This window comes from Mauremys reevesii, linkage group 8, assembly GCF_016161935.1.
Source record: "Mauremys reevesii isolate NIE-2019 linkage group 8, ASM1616193v1, whole genome shotgun sequence".
Taxonomy (NCBI): Eukaryota; Metazoa; Chordata; order Testudines; family Geoemydidae; genus Mauremys; species Mauremys reevesii.
Window position 1 is genome coordinate 56280575 of NC_052630.1, and position 19976 is coordinate 56300550.

At 45.6% G+C, this 19976-nt stretch overlaps 1 long non-coding RNA gene across 2 annotated transcripts in view; it reads left to right on the forward strand.

Moving 5' to 3' along the window:
- Positions 1 to 19976, forward strand: part of LOC120370304 — a 34893-nt gene that overhangs the window by 700 nt on the left and 14217 nt on the right. The window lies entirely within an intron of this gene.

Sequence of the window (19976 nt, forward strand, 5' to 3'; positions counted from 1 at the left end):
TATCTAGAGTGAAAATAATAATTATACTAAAACATTAAGTATTTCTATGTATTACTATAAAGGTGTATGGCAATTTTTTCCTAATAAAAAAATAAAACTGTGTCCCAATTCTGAAGAGTTTACTGTCCAAGGGCTGGATCCTGCAATCAGTTCTGTCCAGAAGGATGCAAACACAGCCCTATTAGCTTCAGTGGGGTTTTGTGGACAGAGACACAAGGGGTTTATCTGCACAGATCTGATTGCTGTATCAGGGCAGATTTTAATAACCTGTATTTACACAGTAGTGTCTATCAGAAAATCCTACAATGCTCTGCAGTCTATACAGTTGGCTCCCTAATTCTGCAATTTATGCTTAGAGGTTGACCAGGAAAAGGGAAAAAAAATAGAGAGAGAGTGTGTGCGTGTGTGTGTATATATACACATACATATGTATATCAGTAGAATTTCTGAGAATTGGTCTTGAGCTATGTATAAAAATATAATGACATATTTTACATCATCATCTTTTTAGATTCCTCAAATGTATAATCCAGACTGTATGCTTAATGATGCATGACAGTTATGCTTCTGACTTAAAGTGTTCAGGAAGCTGTGCATTATTAGATACTGTTTTACAGTCTTCATATTTACATTCAGTGGGGCTTCATGTGGGAGCAAGGGTCACCCCACATGGGACATTTTTCAGAATCAGGACATAAAGTTTGATATTTGAACTTAAAAAGACATTGTCAAACATGTAAACTCTAAAAATTAGCTCCCCATGTTAGGGGTCCCGTCTGTTATTTTATTTTGATTGCAGCAGTGCTCAAAATATGGTAGGTACTATCCAAACACAGAGAAAGACAATCCCATCCCGGAACATGTATCTAAAAAGACTGAAGGGAGGGATAAAGAGATACAACATAAAGCAAAGATGTCAGGATGATGATAGGCACATGTCTTATTAGGCCCTTAGGATATTTTTTGTTTTGTTCTTTTTTTTTTTTTTAAATAAAGAACTGCCCCTCAACTTTGCCATTATTTGTTCTTGATCTATCCCTGAACCACAAACCCAAATTACTTTAATAGTTTATTATTATTTTTTTCAAAACCAGTAAAATGCTAGCTAAATTTTACCCTAAATGTTGGTTCCCATGTATCACTCAAGTCTTTAAATCAAAATTGGATGTCTTTCTAAAATATATGCTTCAGTTCAGCCAAAAATTATTGGGCTTGATGCAGGAATTACCTGCACAAATCTATGGCCTGCATTGTGCAGGAGGTCAGACTATAGTCATGATGATCCCCTCTTTGACCTTGAAATTTATGAACTAATCTAGTAAAGACAGCTTATCACTCTGAATAAGAAACTTCCCCATCCCTCTGCATAAATCCCAATTCCGAGTAGAAATAAGATATTTTTAACATGCCACTGCTGATTCTGAGCGACTCCAGAGTAGGAGCAGCAGAAGGGTCCTAAAAGTGTGGGGGGGGGGCATCAGTGCCCAAACTGTGGCCCCTTTCCCCTGTCCCTTCCCCCGAGGCCCTGCCCTCATGCCACTTCTTCCTCTGAAGCCCCTCCCCCACACCATCCCTTCTCCCCAAGCCCTCACGCTACCACTTCCCTTGAGGCCCCACTCCTGTGCCACCTCTTCCCCCCTAGGATCCTGCCCCATGCTTGCTTCTCCTCATTCCCTCCTCACACACACAGCCCCGGTCACTCACCCTACAGCTGGTGGAGGAGCCATGGCCCCTTGGCTCCCACTGTTCTGGCACTCCTGCTCCTGACGTGCCATCTTTTTCTTCCTTGTTTGTACAATGGGGTTGTTGTCCAGGACTGGGGCTCCTAGGTGCAACCACTACTCAAAAAAGAAATAAAATAATATTTGGAGACAGAATCAAGACTCCTTGTTTCTTTTCTTGATTTGGCTCCTAACTCACTGAATGCATCCTGGCCTTTTGTTCCCCTGTGCTTTTCACTGTTGCTATAATTGGTACAACTCTACTGATGATAGCAATTGTGGGAAATTTTAGGGAAAAAAGGCTAGGGTAGACTCAGATGCTTGCTTCAATTGTTCAGTCCGTACAATGGGGTTAATAAATGCCTATCTGTCTAAAATGCTTTGAGATCTCTGGTAGAAAAGCATTATGTGGTTCTGTCCTGCAAAGTAACCAGCAATACATGATCAGGCCACACAAGAACAATGTTTTATTAAATTGGTGATTTACTGTACTGAAAAAGAATTGTCTTGGCTAATCAGAGTGCAGTAGAGTTACTAACCCACAGTTATATGCTTCTTTCTCAATTTCCAGCTTGCACACTTCTTTCTCCATAATTGTACAGTAACCAAACGCCTGCTCTGTGATTGCTTCCTTCTTCAGAACTCTGCATCATTATGCCTACAGCAAACATGGGTGCCTCAATTCCACGCCCTGCTCTTCTTAGCTTTTAAATTGCTAGCCACACCTCCTCAATCCCTCTCTTTCGCTTCCCTTTCCTCTGTTGGCCACCTACTCTTTGCTTTCCTTTTGACTGAAGACTCTCATTGAACATATTAATCAAATGTCTCCAAGGCAAACAAAAGAATAGGTAAGTGTGATAGGTTCGATCACAGAGACCCCCTTGAAGCTGTCACTCGATGTGCTGGAATTACCTCAGCCTGTTTTCCACTGCCAGTTTGGGACTCCAGAACCCTGCCTTGTTGAGCCAGACATGCTAGTCTGCTGCAACACAGACCCAGGTCTGGTCCACACCCCCAAAGCTGCAGACTTTAACAAAAACTGTTCAGCAAGTCACCTATCTCCAGCACCCAGACACCCAGCTCCCAGTGGGATCCAAACCTCAAATAAATCCGTTTTACTCTGTATAAAGCTTATACAGGGTAAACTCATAAATTGTCTGCCCTCTATAACACTGATAGAGAGAGATGCACAGCTGTTTGCTTCCCCAGGTATTAATCACGTACTTTGGGTTAATTAATAAACAAAAGTGATTTTATTAAATATAAAAAGTAGGATTTAAGTGGTTCCAAGTAATAACAGACAGAAAAAAGTAAGTTACCAAGCAAAATAAAACAAAACATGCAAGTCTAAGCCTAATACATTAAGAAACATTAAGAATACAGGTAAATCTCACCCTCATTGATGTTCCAATAAGCTTCTTTCACAGACTAGACTCCTTTCTAGTCTGGCCCCAATCCTTTCCCCTGGTACAGTTCTTGTTAGTTCTAGCACAGGTGGTAACTAGGGGATTTCTCATGACTGGCAGCCCCATTTGTTCTGTTCTACCCCCTTTTATATCTTTGGCACAAGGCGGGAATCCTTTTTCTCTTTCTGGGTTCCCATCCTTCCTTCTAAATGGAAAAGCACCAGGTTTAAGATGGATTCCAGTATCATGTGACATGTCCTGTGAGATTGCATTACCCACTGGCTGGCACACACAGGTATACAGGAAGGCTTACAAGTAAACAGAGCCATTTACCACCAATTGTCGTAGTTAATGGGAGCAATCAAGATTCCAAGCCACCATTAATGGCCCACACTTTGCATAGTTACAGTAGAACTTCAGAGTAATACTTCGTATTTCTAGTTTCAGATACAAGAATGATACATTCATACAAGTAGGATGAACACACTCAGTAAATTATAAGCTTTGTAATGATACCTTACAAGAGACCTTTTGCATAAAGCATATTCCAGTTACATTATATTTACACTCATAAGCATATTTCCATAAACATATGGACTACAACGTCACACTTCGACCACCTATCCTTTGCTTTCCTTTTGACTGAAGACTCTCATTGAACATATTAATCTGATGTCTCCAAGGCAAACAAAAGAATAGGTAAGGTTGCGGAACAGGAGACTAGGTGAAGTGAAGAGAAGAGCATTGCTATCAGTTAACACACTTCTGAGGATGTTCCTTGATTAAAGAGAACTCTGCATTGTGCAAACCTTATTCCACCATTGTATTAGTTAGCAAAGAGAGTTGTCTGTAGGCATCACCATGTTTGTGGATTGTTTTCTGGGAATCTGTTCACCGCTCATTTTCATTGCTAGCTGCTACTCTTGAGGTCAAAGAGCAGCTATAGCATCTTCCTTACAGCACAAACTTTAAAGGCTGCTCCAGAGTTGGGCTTTCTGAGTTTTCTAGTATATCCCAGTTGTAAACAGAACATTTACTTGCTTTGCAAACAATGGTTAACCCCAATTTTCTAGCCAAATCTTACTTTGTGTAGTTATGTACAGTAACTCCTCACTTAAAGTCATCCCGGTTAACGTTTTGTTGTTACGTTGCTGATCAATTCGAGAACATGCTCATTTAAAGTTGTGCGATGCTCCCTTGTAACGTTTTTTGGCAGCTGCCTGTTTTGTCCACCGCTTGCAGAAAGAGTAGCCTGTTGGAGCTAGCTGGTGGGGGCTTGGAACCAGGGTGGACTGGCAGCCCCCCATCAGCTTGCCTAAGTTCCCTGAGCTGCAGCCGCCCAGCAGGCTATCAATTGCTGGGCAGTTCAGCTGTCCCTCCCCCAACTGCCTTGTGTTGCTCCCGCCCTCTGCCTTTAAAGCTGCTCCTGGGAGCCTCCTGCTTGCTGTGCGGGGGGTGGGGGGGAAGAGGAGTGCTAATGCCAGAGTGTCCCCCTCCCTCCTGCTCCTGTCCCCCATCTCCGCAGAGCAGGAGAGACAGGATAGGGCTCAGGATGGAGGGAGCTTGCTGGCAGCAGCTGCTGTCTCAACTTGCTGATCTACTTAAAAAGGCAATGTACTTAGAGTGGGGTCAGCGTACTTAAAGGGGTAATGCGCATCTCGCTCTCTCTCTCTCTCTCACACACACATGGCGTGTGTCTCTGTCGCTCTCTGCCATGTTGCCTCCTCTCCCTACATTCGTGCTGCCTTGTAGAGTATGTTAACCCTTGAGGGCTCAGCTGAGATCTAGTTCATCATTTAGCAGTAAGGCATTCCCTGGGAAATATCCCACCCTCTGACTCCACCACCTCCACCAAGCTTCACATCACTGCTGTGTACAGTATTACATTGTTTGTTTAAAATTTATACTTTGTATATCTGTTTGTGAGTGTGTGTGTATGTATGTATGTATGTATGTATGTGTGTATATATATATATATAGTCTTTTGTCTGGCAAAAGAAATTTCCCTGGAATCTAACCCCCCCATTTACATTCATTCTTATGGGGAAATTGGATTCATTTAACATTGTTTTGCTTAAGGTAGCATTTTTCAGGAACATAACTACATTAAGTGAGGAGTTACTGTACTTAAATTGCCCCTGAGTGTAACCCCCAAGGAGATTACATAGATTTCTGGAGCTCTGTCTGCTGGCAGCTCAGGGAGGAGGAGCCAAGGCAAACTCAGAGTCTGCCCAGCAACCAATAGGGAGTGAGATGCCCCTCCCAGGGAGTTGAGGAGAGGGAGAAGCCATTTTGAGGGAGGCTGGGGCGAGCCAGGAAAAAGGCCAAACTGGCTGTGGGGGGAGCTGGTGAGTCCCAGGCCTGCAAGCAGGGTTCCCCCTGAGAACTGGCCTCTAGGGACCTGACACCAGATCCCCCAGCTGGGTTTTCCTCCCCCACGGATGATTCCCAATTGTTACGTTTGCTGAGAAATTTCCCCAGCCAGGCTGGGTTCGCCTCCAGCTCCCCTGGTGAGACCAGTCCCCACATGGTCAGCGCTGCTAGTCCAGGGCTGATTCCTGCCTGAGGAGGATCCCTGCCAGCGGACAGCAGCCCCTGGAATCGTCCAGCGTCATCCTCAACCCTGAAGATCATTTGTGGAGTTTGTGAGTGCCTTGTCTTTAGTTAGTTAGTCAGGGAATTTGTTTTGGGGACCCTCTACTCCCTGAACTGTGTCCTCAAGCCAGGGAGTGAGGGTTTGAGGATTTTATAATCTACCGCTTATTACACCTGTGGAGGGATTCACCACCTCCTCCCACGTGTGGGTCTTTTGGCTATACTGAACCCAGTCAGCCACACTGCTACACCTCTGCAGAGAATTGTATAGGTCATCAAGGGCCCCAGCAAGGTACGCGTACCAACAGGACACTAGTTTTACATTTGTTACATCCAGACATTTTAAGTGTGGGCACCAGTGACCCTAAAAATAGTGTTTCCCCTATTATGTTGTATTTGTTGCCTGTTTAATATAATTGTTGTGTTGAATATATTTTTATGTGTTGTGTTATTTCTTGGAAGTCTCCAACTATCTGGCAAATAAGTGGGGATTCCTCTGTAGTTAGAATTTTCCGCCCAAGCTGCCCTGGTGACCCTGCCAGGAAGGAGCGAGGGGGGTGGAGGCACCGCCAACTAATTTCATAACCAAAAAAGAACAAAGATTCACCCTACTGAGTGGGTGGCGGGATCCAAAAGAACCCAGACCTGTCCGTCAGAACATGTCAGCGGATTGCCATTAAAGGAGGTAATCAGGTGGAGAGGGGCGCTACATGTAGTTTCAATTGGCTAAAGGATTCTTCTTCACTTCATGCCCCCTTCATAGTGTTGTTTTGCACCTTTGAACAGCTGCCCTGTTTTACCAGAGAAGTGGCTGCATTTTTGTGAGGGTGAAGTGATTCTTAATCATTGCAAATCAGTTTGTTTAAATTTGCCAAGCATTTTAGGATCCTTCAGGATGAAAGATATGATAAATGTAACATAATTGTTACTACTCTGACAAACGACTACAGTGAGTAGGAAATGAGCTCACTCTTCCCAGATGCTACTTTTGTTCTAGAAACAACAGGAAATCTCTACAAAGATGTTTTGATTTTCTCACTTCTTAATTGTTTCATTCTTTTATACAAAACTGAGCACTTGTAGAATTAAAATTACCCATACTGAGGACATTTCTGCTTAACCTGCCCCTTCAATCAAATTCAGCCCAGTTAGTCCCAGCCTGCAGAACCTCTTGCAAGGTAATTTTCCAAGGGAGATCATTCTATCAATCTTCTAAATGAGACACTTTGAAAAAAATGTTACATGATATGGTTAACTGAACTATCAAACCAACAGTTGCTAGAATTGGCAGTCCAGAGCAGACAGATTACTGAAGATGTCAACAAATAGATGGCAAAGTGTTGTAACAGCAGCTCTTCCGTGAGGTCTTCTGATACATGAAAAAGATTAAGAAACAATGTACTGAAAGAATTAATGGAGTATAAACCATGGAAATGGAACTGTTTATGTAGGGGTGTCCTCAGGGTCAGTCATTATAACACAATTTCTATCACTTTTGTAAGTTTTGGAAACATTTTATTGCTGCAGAAATGTACTGTTTTGTTCTAATGCTTTTATATAGTACTGGTCTTGTAGCTCAAAGAAAGCATCTCAGCTAACATCTAAAGCACCAGAATAATCACCAATGGAGCAGTGTATTTACAGAAGCTATGCTGTTTTGGTTGCAGTTTTATCCAGCATGCTTTCTTGCACTGTGCTATGCCATTGCAGTTGCATTCCTCTCTGGGTACCTATCCCACAGGTCTGCATCTGGGTGATTTTTCTAAAGGCCTTCTGGACACCTTCACAGAGATGGGGATTGTAGGAGAATAGTTCAAACTCCCATTATTCCGAGCACCAGGACCATTTCCTAGTCCTTTTCTCAAAATGTAGGCCAAGATTAATGTTCAAGCTCTCACTTAAAGGTTTTTGTGGTAAGTTTGTAAAAGCAGCTATGAGGAACCTGATTTTAGTTTTACATTACTCATATGTTAAAGGGTAATATTAATAATCCTATTTTACAAATAATGAAACTGAGGTATGGAGATTAAATGATTTGCCCAAGATCACACAGGAAGTCCATAGGAGGGTCACTAAAAGAAACCATCTCTTCTGCCTCCCTAACATGTGCCTTAACAAGCCCATCTCCTCATCTTGTACCTACTCAATATACAGAGAAATTTCTATCTTGCACTTTTCTCCAGGCCTAAAATCTCTTCAGAGAGAGAGAATAAAACTTTGTTCAACTTTTCCCCATTATAGATAAGTAATTTCTTATAGAATATTTTACTTATATTGTACTGATTGTGGTGTTGTTCTTAATAAGGCACGAGTGCTTATTTTACAAGTAAATTATTTTCATTTAAAGATTACATAGCACAGACCCTGCCATAAGGTTCTGCCAGTTCTCCCCCTGCAGTCTAGAAGCCTGCCTTCCAGTATGGAGAATGATCTGTGGTTTCTTCAGCCACACCCTCATCCTTACACAAAGACATCTACAGTAGAACCTCAGAGTTACAAACACCTCAGGAATGGAGGTTGTTCGTAACTTGAAATGTTTGTAACTCTGAACAAAACGTTATGGTTGTTCTTTCAAAAGTTTACAACTAAACATTGACTTAATAAAGCTTTTAAACTTTACAGAAAAAAATGCTTTCCCTTTATTTTTTCAATAGTTTACATTTAACACAGTACTGTACTGTATTTGCCTTTTGGGGGGGATGAAGGGAGGGGTCTCTGTTGCTGTCTGATTGTGTACTTCCGGTTCCAAATGAGGTGTGTGGTTGATTGGTTAGTCTGTACTCTGGTGTTTGTAATTCTGAGGTTCTACTGTATTCCACACAGCCTTCCATTTTCAGTAAAATAAATAAATACAATTTAAACCTGGTTGTGAAGTTTCTGGATGTTCCACATACCTGTTGCCTGACATCTCTATGTTACTGCAACAATTACAACAAACAAAATAGTTAGAACCAGATACAATAATTTAAAATTAATAAAATGAAGGCCTGGCATGATGTTTAATTAAAGGCCTGGATTATGATAATCTTGAGTTTGATTCACCATTTTGCCCAGTAATTCTTTATATCTTGTCCGCTGTGTTTAGGGTGACCAGACGTCCCGATTTTATCGGGACTGTCCCGATATTTGCTTGTTTGTCCCGCGTCCCGACCAATGTTAGGTCGGGACACGGGACAAACAAGCAAAGGCTCCGGAGCCCAGAAGGGCTCACACCCTCCCCCGCCCTGACTCTGCCCCCTCCTTCCCCCATTGGCTCTCTCCCCAAATCCCCGCCTCTTGCCAAGCATGCCATGCCCAAGGGACGCAGGGGAGTGCGGGGCCGGGGTGAGTGTGAGTCTGGCCTGGCCCCGAGCAGGCAGGACTCGGTACCTGAAGGGAGAGTAGGGGGGCGGCCAGCGGGGCCAGGCGGCGGCTGTTCTCCCCACCTGGGCAGCAGGACTCGGGAGCAGCCGCTGCTGCAGCTCCCACTGCCGTGGGGGGAGGAAGCGGCCAAGCACGTGGCGCTCAGCGGCTGTGGCTTTGGCGCCCGGGCCAGAACCCCCCGAGCCCAGGCCTGCTGCAGGGACCCAGCAGCGCGCACGCTGCGCCCAGCCCTGGCCAGTCGTGTCTGGGCTGGCTGCCCGGCTGGTGCAATCCCGCAGCGGAGGCATCGGCAGCCCAGCCCCATTCGTTCTCCTGCGGGACCCAAGCGGGATGGGGGGGCTGGGGCCTGCTGCCCCCACTACGGGGCCACCTGTGGGATTGCACCAGCTGGGCAGCCAGCCCAGACGCGACTGGCCCAGGGGGTTAATGGGTGCTAGAGCCGCAGCCGCCAAACTTGGCCAGCGGCCGCTTCCTCCCCCCGCGGCAGTGGGAGCTGCAGCAGCGGCTGCTCCCAAGTCCCGCTGCCCAGGTGGGGAGAACAACCACTGCTTGGCCCTGCAGGCCGCCCCCTACTCTCCCTCCAGGTACCGCGCCCGAGTCCTGCCTGCTTGGGGCCAGGCCAGACTCACACTCACCCCAGCCCCGCGCTCCCCTGTGTCTCCCGGGCCTCCCTCCAGCGCTTGCGGAGGGAGGAGGAATCGGGGGTGGGGGATTTTTTAATTTTTTTTTGCTCTGCCGCCATTTTTTTCCCCTCTGTCCCTGTCTCCGCCCCCCCCCCCCCATGTCCCGATATTTGACCTGGGTGATCTGGTCACCCTAGCTGTGTTGTCCACTAGCTTGTCTCCCTCATCAACAGAAGTTGGTCCAGTAAAAGATATTACCTCACCCACCTTGTCTCTCATATCCTGGGACCAATCTGGCTACAACACCGCATACAATCAGTGTAAATAACATCATCATGTGGCCCCATGTCTCCTTGTATTTTGCTATTTAACAAATAGCAAGTGCAACAATACTTGGTGTGAGCTACAGTATATATATGCAACTCCCTTTTTGACTCTTCCACTGCATGTTTTAATTTCAGAGGCACAGTTAATGTGTTACTCTGTTTCCATTTGCTGGGGCAAGGATAACAGACTGAGGTCATTGGCTGTGCTGGCAAATGAGAAAGGATTGTTAGAAGCTGTTCTCAGGTCCTTTGCTGAGCTGCAGAGAAGAATGGGTTATGATTAGGTGGTTATGAGCTCTCATTTCTATGCAGCATTCTGTTGTGACCTTCATTCTCCCTATTGCCTATACATCTGGAAAGAACTCGTCTCTGTCACTTCTTCTTTGTGATTTTTTTTTTACCATTGTGAACAGATGTTCTCACTGCCATGATCCATTGGGTGGGGTCAGGGACTCTATTACTTGTTTTTCTAATGTCTGTTTACCCTGGCTTTGGGTTTGTCAGCTTCTGAGATGATTATGTGACCGATAGTGATAATGTGTGTAGTTACAAGTTTGTCCACTGTTCCCTTGATCCTAGTCTGCTTCTGTGATGTCCTGATTAATCCCTTTTTAGTCCTTAAACAGAGGTCGATTTTACAAATATGGGGCATCACAACAGCCTGATGTTGAACCTCGTGTCACAATGCATGACACAAATGCTGCTTTCTCTAAGGCTTTGTCAGGTGGATTGCTACTTAACAGGAGTGGAAAAATTCATCTTACTAAATTTAGAACCCACTAAAAAATTGTTCAGGTTCCATTTGGCTGGAGCAAAATATGCATTCTGGACTGCTGCATTTAAAAAAAACAACCCATTATTCTCTGGGTGGTCTCAGAAGCAAGAGCAAGAACCAATTTCAAGAAGGCAACTTTACTGGTTATATGGCACAGGCTTAAATTTAATTAGAAATACATTGGGCTATCCTCAGTTGGTGTAAATTGATATAAATCAATTTGTGACATCACCAGCTGACTATTTGGCCTACGGCTTTTAAACTAAGTTACCCTTAAAAACCCCACAATGGATATATTAATGGAGAAAACATATTATGAAACTAGAAGAGGTTTAGGGAAACCCAGTTCAAAAACTGTTACATAATTTTCATGTATCAGAGGAGTAGCCGTGTTAGACTGGTTCTGTAGAAGCAGCAAAGAATCCTGTGGCACCTTATAGACTAACAGACGTTTTGCAGCATGAGCTTTCGTGGGTGAATACCCACTTCTTCGGATGCAAGATAATTTTCATGTAACTCAAAATACTACCAGGTTCCCACACCGCTGCTATATGTACTGACCTTTTTTGAGAGAGCTGCTTGGTGCCACAGCTTTTCTTTGTTACATTTTAGAGTTGTTACTTTGGACATTTAGTTGCAGACATTTTTCTGTGGAACACTTTTTGTTGTTGTCTTGGGCTCCAGGATCCTTAGCAATGATGTGGCTAGGGTATAGGACCTATATTGGAGGTTCTGATCTGTGCTAGGTTGTTTTCCATAAACTCTGGTGTGTGTTTTGCCATCTGGCAGTCTGATAGTGAGTAGTCCAAGAAGGGGAGTTTGCTTACTTTCTTCTATTCCTAGGCCCAATAAACTAGTTTTGCATGAATTCTCTTTAGCTCTTTACTTAAAAGACCAAAGATTGTAGGAAATATGCATAATATAAAAGAACATTAAAAGGATCCAGTCTCATACTTTGTAATCCATTTGCTCTTTTATTTTAACAATTGCTTTTCTTTCCTCTTCTTTCCATGCAGTAACACATATATTTTACTTAACTAGGCAGCGTCTTTTCTTCCTGTTCTTCTGATTTTAACAGTTGCATCTTTAACACTTCAAAAGTAAGTATTCTATCAAATCACTATCCATCTTTTTCGAGAGGGGAGGAAGTCTGAGGAAATTCCTTTCAGCTTCAGCACACCATTGCTCTTCCTCCACTAGATTGGACAGACAAGCCCCACATACAGACACTCATCAGTGGAGCAAGGGAGCTTTCTATGGTGTTCCAGCATCTCTGATGTGGTTCCCCACTGGCTGAATTGGTGAATTCCTTTAGCTGCCATCCTTATCACTGTGGGCAGCAAAACCTTCTTCAATATTATGGTCCCATGTAGAGCCTGGTCCAATTCCCATTAAATATATAGGGGTCTCTCCCTTGACTTTAATTGAGCTGGATCAGGCCCATAGGTAGCAGATGAAAGATTCCATCTCTTAACCTCCACCTGATGTCATGGTACAGCCCTCATATGCATTGAGTATCAAACAGGAGAGTTCAGTGGCTTGACCTCAAAATAAATGTTGTTAATGGTGGAGCACCATACGAGCTCCCACCAGGAGGTATATCTTGCAGTGGGAGCCCACGTTAAAAATATTGAAAAATTCTAAATCCTTCAAATCGAATTTTCACTGGTCGGTTGCTATGGGCGCATCCATTTTGTACATGAAGATGCCACTCTTTTTTTTTTTTTTTTTTTTTTTACAAGTTATTGTGAGGGGAGGGATAGCTCAGTGGTTTGAGCATTGGCCTGCTAAACCCAGAGTTGTGAGTTCAGTCCTTGAGGGGGCCACTTAGGGATCTGGGGCAAAAATCAGTACTTGGTCCTGCTAGTGAAGGCTGGGGGCTGGACTCAATGACCTTTCAAGGTCCCTTCCAGTTCTAGGAGATGGGTATATCTCCAGTTTTTTTTTCTTCTGAGTTTGCCTATCACATTAGACCCATGTACAATATAGTTTTTAAAGCATGCATAAAATGGGTCATTGCATGCACAAAGAGGCATTTTCCATTGTTCACTATGAATGTGCAAATACATGTTTTGCATGCACAAAAAGCAAACGCCCCTGCAAGTTTACTGGGTGATATTAAGAAGTCCCACTCAAAATTTGGTCCTACATATTTTTCAGTTTGTTTTGTTTGGAAATAATCAGTTTCTTGCTTTGGGCTGTGGAGTCTCACAGACTTCCCGGGAGCCAGAGTGTGAGTCAGATTCCAAAGTTCTCTAATTTATGTCTTTCTTATGGAACTTGGAATTCTGTTGTTGTTTTTCTGCCCGGAATGGGGTAGGAAGCTACTACTCCCTTGACGTCCATTTAGGGAATATTATTTCCAGTCTTGATTTACTAATGTGACTTAACTGTGCAGGTGAATGGGAATTCTGACATAGGAGGAAGATTTCAGACTGATAATGTTCCCATAGTCAACTGAAATATTCCATGCCTGCACACTTTCTGCTAACATTAATATACATTTCTGGATGGTGATGCTTGAAACTCTATTCCAAGGGCTGACTGAAATCAAGATGCTCTGTCTCCTATTCTCTTAACCTTTCCAAGTTTGACAAGGAGAACTGGCTCCTTTGGCAGAATCAACATATGCAAAGTTTCACAATAAAAGGGCATAAAACACCCTGCTCTTAATCTCTTTTCCTTTATGACCTTTAGGCTTCTTGCCAGCTTCTCAGGGTGAGCTTTGGACCCTTCAACTTGTCCTCAGTGCCATTGTAGTATTGCATTCACAGAATGTGCTTGTAGGCTGTACTCTCATTGAACATAAAGGTTTTTTTCCTGTAACCACAATGCAACATTCATGCATAGCCACGCAAGTGTGTATAAACCACATGGATCCACTTGATACATACTATAGCCTCAGGGGCGGCGAGTTATATGGGCCCGTGGGGCCCAGGCCCCACCAATAATCCAGGAGCTGGGCTCAGCCCCACCAATGTTTGGGCCCCAGGCCCTGTGCTGGGGGTCCCCCCTTTGCAACACTCGGGGCTCTCACCTTACCGCAGCGGCCGCGGCAGCTCCCGGGAGGGGCCTCAGGAGCGACTGGACTCCCAGCCCATTGGCTGGGAGCCCCAGCCAATGGGAGCTGCCGGGGGCGGTGCCGGAGCTGCCTGGCCGCGCCTCCACAGCAGGGAGGGGGAGCGAGCCACAGGCAGCGGCTGAGCCCTGGCCAGACACAGCCGGTGAGCTGTGGGCACACACACACACACACACACACACACACACACACACACACACACACACACACACACACACACACACACACACACACACACACACACACACACACACACACACACACACACACACACACACACACACACAGACAGACACACACACAGACACACACACTCACACACACGCACAGACACGCACACACAGCCGGGAGGGGGTGGGTGGGGACAAACACACACAGCTTGGGGGTTATGGGACAGACAGACGGACACAGCCGGGGGAGATGTGGGGACAGACAGATGGAGCCATGGGCGGGGAAAGGAGCAGCAATGGGCACCCCGGGGCTGGTATAAAATACACAGGATCGGGGGGGGGGCTTCCTGAGGGGACTATAGCAACACCCCCCGTAGAGCAGACCCAGGTTGCAGCTGGCTCCGCCCATCACAGCCCCCTGCCCCACAGAGACCCACACAACCCTCTGCCCCCTCGAGAGACTCCCAATGACCCCTGTGCCCCTGTCACTCCTCTCCAAAGAGCCCTCCCCTTTGTGCCAGCCCACTCCCCTCCCCCCCTGCCTCCCCTCCTCCAAAGCTCCCTACAATCTCCCCTTTTGCCTTCCGCCCCCCAGCCCAGCCCATTCCATTGGCCGGGAGGCTCCCAGTCTAGTAGCTAGCAGGGCCCATGGGAGCTGCACCTGAGGCAGGGGCAGCCCCATCCCCAGTGAGGCTATGGTGAGGGGTGGCAGCAGGGGTGGCAGCAGGGGAGGCCATACGTGATGGCAACCTCCCCCCTCGGTACCCACCATAGGGGAGCCGAGTGGGCCTTCTGGACCTGAGAGGGACCCTAGGAGCATGTGCAGTGAACTGCGGGGGAGAGGAGGGGTCCCTCCCCTGGAGCTTGCTGCTGCCAGGGAGGGTGGAGGGGAGTCCTCTTTGGCCCTAGCCCTGGGGCAGCCTGTCTGCACCCCAAGTTCCTTATCCCTAGCCCTGCCCCACAGTCCTCACCTGACCGGAAAAACGCAACTTAAATTTGGTGGTCAGTTTAGAGTATCATAGAATATCAGGGTTGGAAGGGGCCTCAGGAGGTCATAAGGTCCAACCCCCTGCTCAAAGCAGGACCAATTCCCAACTAAATCATCCCAGCCAGGGCTTTGTCAAGCTGGGCCTTAAAAACCTCTAAGGAAGGAGATTCCACCACCTCCCTAGGTAACCCATTCCAGTGTTTCACCACCCTCCTAGTGAAAAAGTTTCTCTTAATATCCAACCTAAACCTCCCCCACTGCAACTTGAGTTCATTACTCCTTGTTCTGTCCTCTGCTACCACTGAGAACAGTCTAGATCCATCCTCTTTGTAACCCCCTATCAGGTAGTTGAAAGCAGCTATCAAATCCTCCCTTATTCTTCTCTTCTGCAGACTAAACCATCCCAGTTCCCTCCGCCTCTCCTCAGAAGTCATGTGCTCCAGCCCCCTAATCATTTTTGTTGCCCTCCACTGGATTTTCCAATTTTTCCACATCCTTCTTGCAATGTGGGGCCCAAAACTGCACGTAGTACTCTAGATGAGGCCTCACCAATGTTGAATAGAGGAGAATGATCATGTCCCTCGATCTGCTGGCAATGCCCCTACTTATACAGCCCAAAATGATGTTAGCCTTCTTGACAAAGGCCAGAGGAGGGAGTGTTAGTGCCTGTGTGGACTTCTGAGAAGTGCATGGGGTGGAAGGAGATGCTGGGATGCTCTGGAACCACTCCTTCAAAGCCAGTCAGAACTCTGGGGGAGCCTCCTCTCTGAGCAGACTGTCTCCAGGGCAAGAAGCTTACACCTTCCTGGGTCTGACCTCAGAGCATTCAGCATGCCCTTCCACACCATGCACTTTCCGCAGTGAGTCCGCCCAGGCGGGGTCCTGGGGCAGCCAGAGGTCCCTGCACCCCAACTCCGCAGTCAGATGTGACTCTCAGCCAGACTGTAAAACAGAAGGTTTATTAGATGATGGGAACACAGTTTAAACAGAGCTTGTTGGTACAGAAAAGAGAACCCCTCGGTCAGGTCCATCTTGCGGGGTGGGGAGCCCAGAACCAAGTTCTGAGTCTCTCCCCATTTCCCCAGCCAGCTCCAAACTGACACTCCCTCCTCTGGCCTCTGTCTCTCTTCCGGACAAGGAGGCCACCTGATCTCTTTGTCCCCAACACCTTCAGTTGGCATCTTGCAGGGGAAACTGAGGCACCCACACAGTATTCAGAGAAAATATTAAGAACATTCCCACTTCATCACAACAGGTACAACAAAATATAATACTGTATATTGAAGTAGGCAAGTGCTGCTTCTGACTTTCCACTTTTAATTGACCCTTGTAATCTTGTGGCGCTGACGCGTTGTAGCTTCATTTTATATCGGCTTACAGGGCGGGAGCGGGGGGGCACCACCATTTTGGGCCCCACCAAAAATTATACAAACCTGCCGCCTATGTATAGCCTCAAATAATAAGAGCTGTGTGGCAGCACTGGAAATCTCTGGAGGAGGTTGCATCAAACTGCCTTCAACCAGAATGAGGGCTACCTGAGTACAGGGTCAATAAGGACAATGGTGGGGGAAACTAGAAATCCCATAGGATATCTGTTCACCAAAAAAAAAAAAAAAAGGTTGGGAGGTTCTATAATGACACTGGTACAGAAAAGACGGCTTCTTGCCTAAAAGCTGTTACTTGCAGCATTATGCTGGCTTTTGCATCTCTAATCCAATCTTTGGTTTAGTGACCATGCTCTAATGGCACTAGCATGCAATTTTGGTAGCAGGCACAGTGCTACCCTAACAGGTAGGGAATGCATGCAAAGAGCCAAGAGATCAATTAAGGACCAAAACAGCGAAGTGATTGTATGGCTTGTGTTTCTGTTAGTACAGCTAAAAGAAATGTATCACCTCTCTGCTCCAGCTCAGAGTTGGATTAACCTTAAAAAACAAAAATTAAAACCCTTAAAGTTTTTAGGTGCTGGGTCGATTAGGATTAGTGATTTGTTTGGCTGGCAGGAATAAGAGAAATGTGGAGCATCCTGCTCCATTTTGAGCTCAGCAAAAGGTTCCAAACAATAGCTAAATGATTGTCTTAGCAGATCAAAATGGCATAGAGCCCTGTTTTGGAGCCTGTTTTGCAAGGAAGAGGCTTTGTAAAATTCTGGATTAATCAAGAGCCCTTTGATTTGTTGCAAATTAATGCTAAAATCTAGAGCGATAGAAAGTAAAAAAGAAAAAGATCTAAAACCAGGATTGTGCATATATAATATCTCACTTGGAGAAGACAGGCATCATTTCTTATGTCAATTCAACTGTGATTACATGTTACACCCACAATGGTTCTAACTTTAACTTCCAATTTGTATCTTTTAAAGAAAATCTACATAGAAATAGAAAAATGAAAGCTGAAATAATTTACAAAACTATGTTCACTCCAAGATCAGCAGGAGAGATGGGGAAGACAGAAGACAGGACTGAGGAGCTGAGCATTTGAGGTATTTACAGGGGCGGCTCTAGGAATTTGGCCGCCCCAAGCAGGGCGGCATGCCGCAGGGGGTGCGCTGCTGGTCCCGCGGCTCCTGGGGACCTCTTGCAGACGTGCCTGCAGAGGGTGCACTGGGAGGGCGGCAGGCGGCTCCGGCGGACCTTCCGCAGTCATGCCTGCGGGGGTTCCACCGGAGCCGCGGGACCAGTGAACCCTCCGCAGTCATGCCTGCGGGAGGTCCGCCGGAGCCGCCTACCGCCCTGCCGGCAAAATGCCGCCCCAAGCACGCGCTTGGCGCACTGGGGTCTAGAGCTGGCCCTGGGTATTTAGGCACTTAATTTCCATTCACATTACTGGGAGTAAAGTACCTAAATACTGTACCTTTGAGAATCTAGGACAAAGTGCTTAAAAACTAGAAAAGCAGTATGGTAATAATTATAAAAAGATGACCATTTAATCCTATAGACAATATGCAAATATTCAGTGGAAGTATCACCAATATTTACTCTTGGGACTGGTATACACTAGGGAAATTTTCACTAGTGTAACTGGTGCAAACCCCTGTGTAACAGGGTGTACAAACCCTGCACCTGGTGTGATCCAGGGACCCCTTGGAGCCATCTGGGTGCACAGGCTTTTACAGGGATCCGCTGGGTTGGATAGCCGATTAATAGTTCACCAAAGGGTGCCATGTGAGGTCTCTACTGAAAGCCTCCTGGCCAGGGTAGCATCTGCAGAGCCCTGCCCCTGTTTTCCCCTTTTTCAAGGCTCTTCCCATAAATGCCACACAGTCTCTTTCAATCACAACCCTTCTTAGTTCTCAAAACAGTCTTCCCTCCAGGCTTAAGTTAGGCCCAGGCCCTCTCTCCTGAGGAACCATCCCTTCCTCTGGGGAAGCAGTCCGTGGGATCCTCTCTCTGCAGTTTCCTTACTGCAAAAGCCTCTTCCCTGCAGCTTCCTACTGCCATTTACCCTGGGAACTCCTGAGTCAAGCCAGGTATGGCTCATCCTGTAAGCAGGGCTGTCTTAGCCCCAGCTTTCCAGTCCAAGAGCAAGCCACCATGTTACATGTATCCTATACAGAAAAATATGTTCTTAAGGTCTTGGAGTTAATGCAGGTCACCAGGAGGTGATATACCTCTGTAGTGTTCCTTTCAGGCAGGTGGCAACAGACACATATCTTCCTGTCTGGTGAGTTGTATATTGTATGCCTATTTGCATACTGAGCCACAGGCTAAATAAGAGACTGTGAAATCTACAAGAGAGGAAGTCTACAAGATGAAACAAACAGCATGGGTTGTGTATTTATGAATAAAAACAAAAAATGGGACTGGTATATGTTGGAATGTAAGGAAACACACTGAATACTTCACCTAGGATGTAACCTGATAGGTGCCTGTCTCATGAAAGAAGGAGCACAGCCAAATTTGGCTGTAAAGTGCTGCAAGGATTTTGAGTGAGCATTGCTCTACAAGACATGAGAGTATCTAGTTATTAAGTCTAGTTCTAGAATGTGTGTTATAATTTTATTTTATATGTAACAATTTGTTTCCAATACTTCTACTTGCTATCACTTATGGGAAATCATCATCGAGCAGGTATGTTTCAAGTGGGGTCCTGCAGGGACAGGTTCTTGTCCCTACACTGTTTAACATTTCTATTAATGACCTGGTGGACAACATAAAATCATCAATGATAAAGTTTGCAGCGGTAAAATATGAAAATGACAGATCACTGTTTTAGAGTGATCTGGATTTCTTGATAAACTGGGCTCAAGCAAACAATATGCATTTTAATATGGCTAAATGTAAATGAATACATTTAGCGGGGGAAATGTAGGCCAGGGGTCGGGCAAACTATGACTACCCCACCTAGGGTGACCAGACAGCAAGTGTGAAAAATTGGGATGGGGGTGGGGGGTAATAGAAGCCTATATAAGAAAAAGACCCAAAAATTGGGAGTGTCCCTATAAAATCGGGACATCTGGTCACTCTAACCCCACCCAAGATGACTGCTGGAAACAACTAAGACTGAACAGGGGGAAAGAACTGGCCCAGGCTAAAAGGGCATCTGGCATGTGAAGAAGCTTATTAGAACCACATTTAGGGTGAGAGCTCACATGTAACCAATTTCTTTAGTGTATTAAACTTAATTTGTGTGTTCTGTTTTATTTTCTTAGTAATCTGCCTTGTTCTGTCAGCTACCTCCTTAACTATTTAAAATACGTCTGTTATAGTTAATAAATTTATTTCTGGTTTATAATACAACTCAGTTTATGTGATTTTTAACGGGGTGGGGGAAGGTGTGAGAAATTGTGCATACCCTCTTTCACATTGAGGGAAGAGGTGAATTTCATATAATTTTGGGTTTGTACTCCAAGGAGGGGCATCTGGTTACCGTGGCAATCCCCTTAAGCTGAGCCTTCCCAGAGTGGATCTCTGTGCAGCTGGGTGTGGCC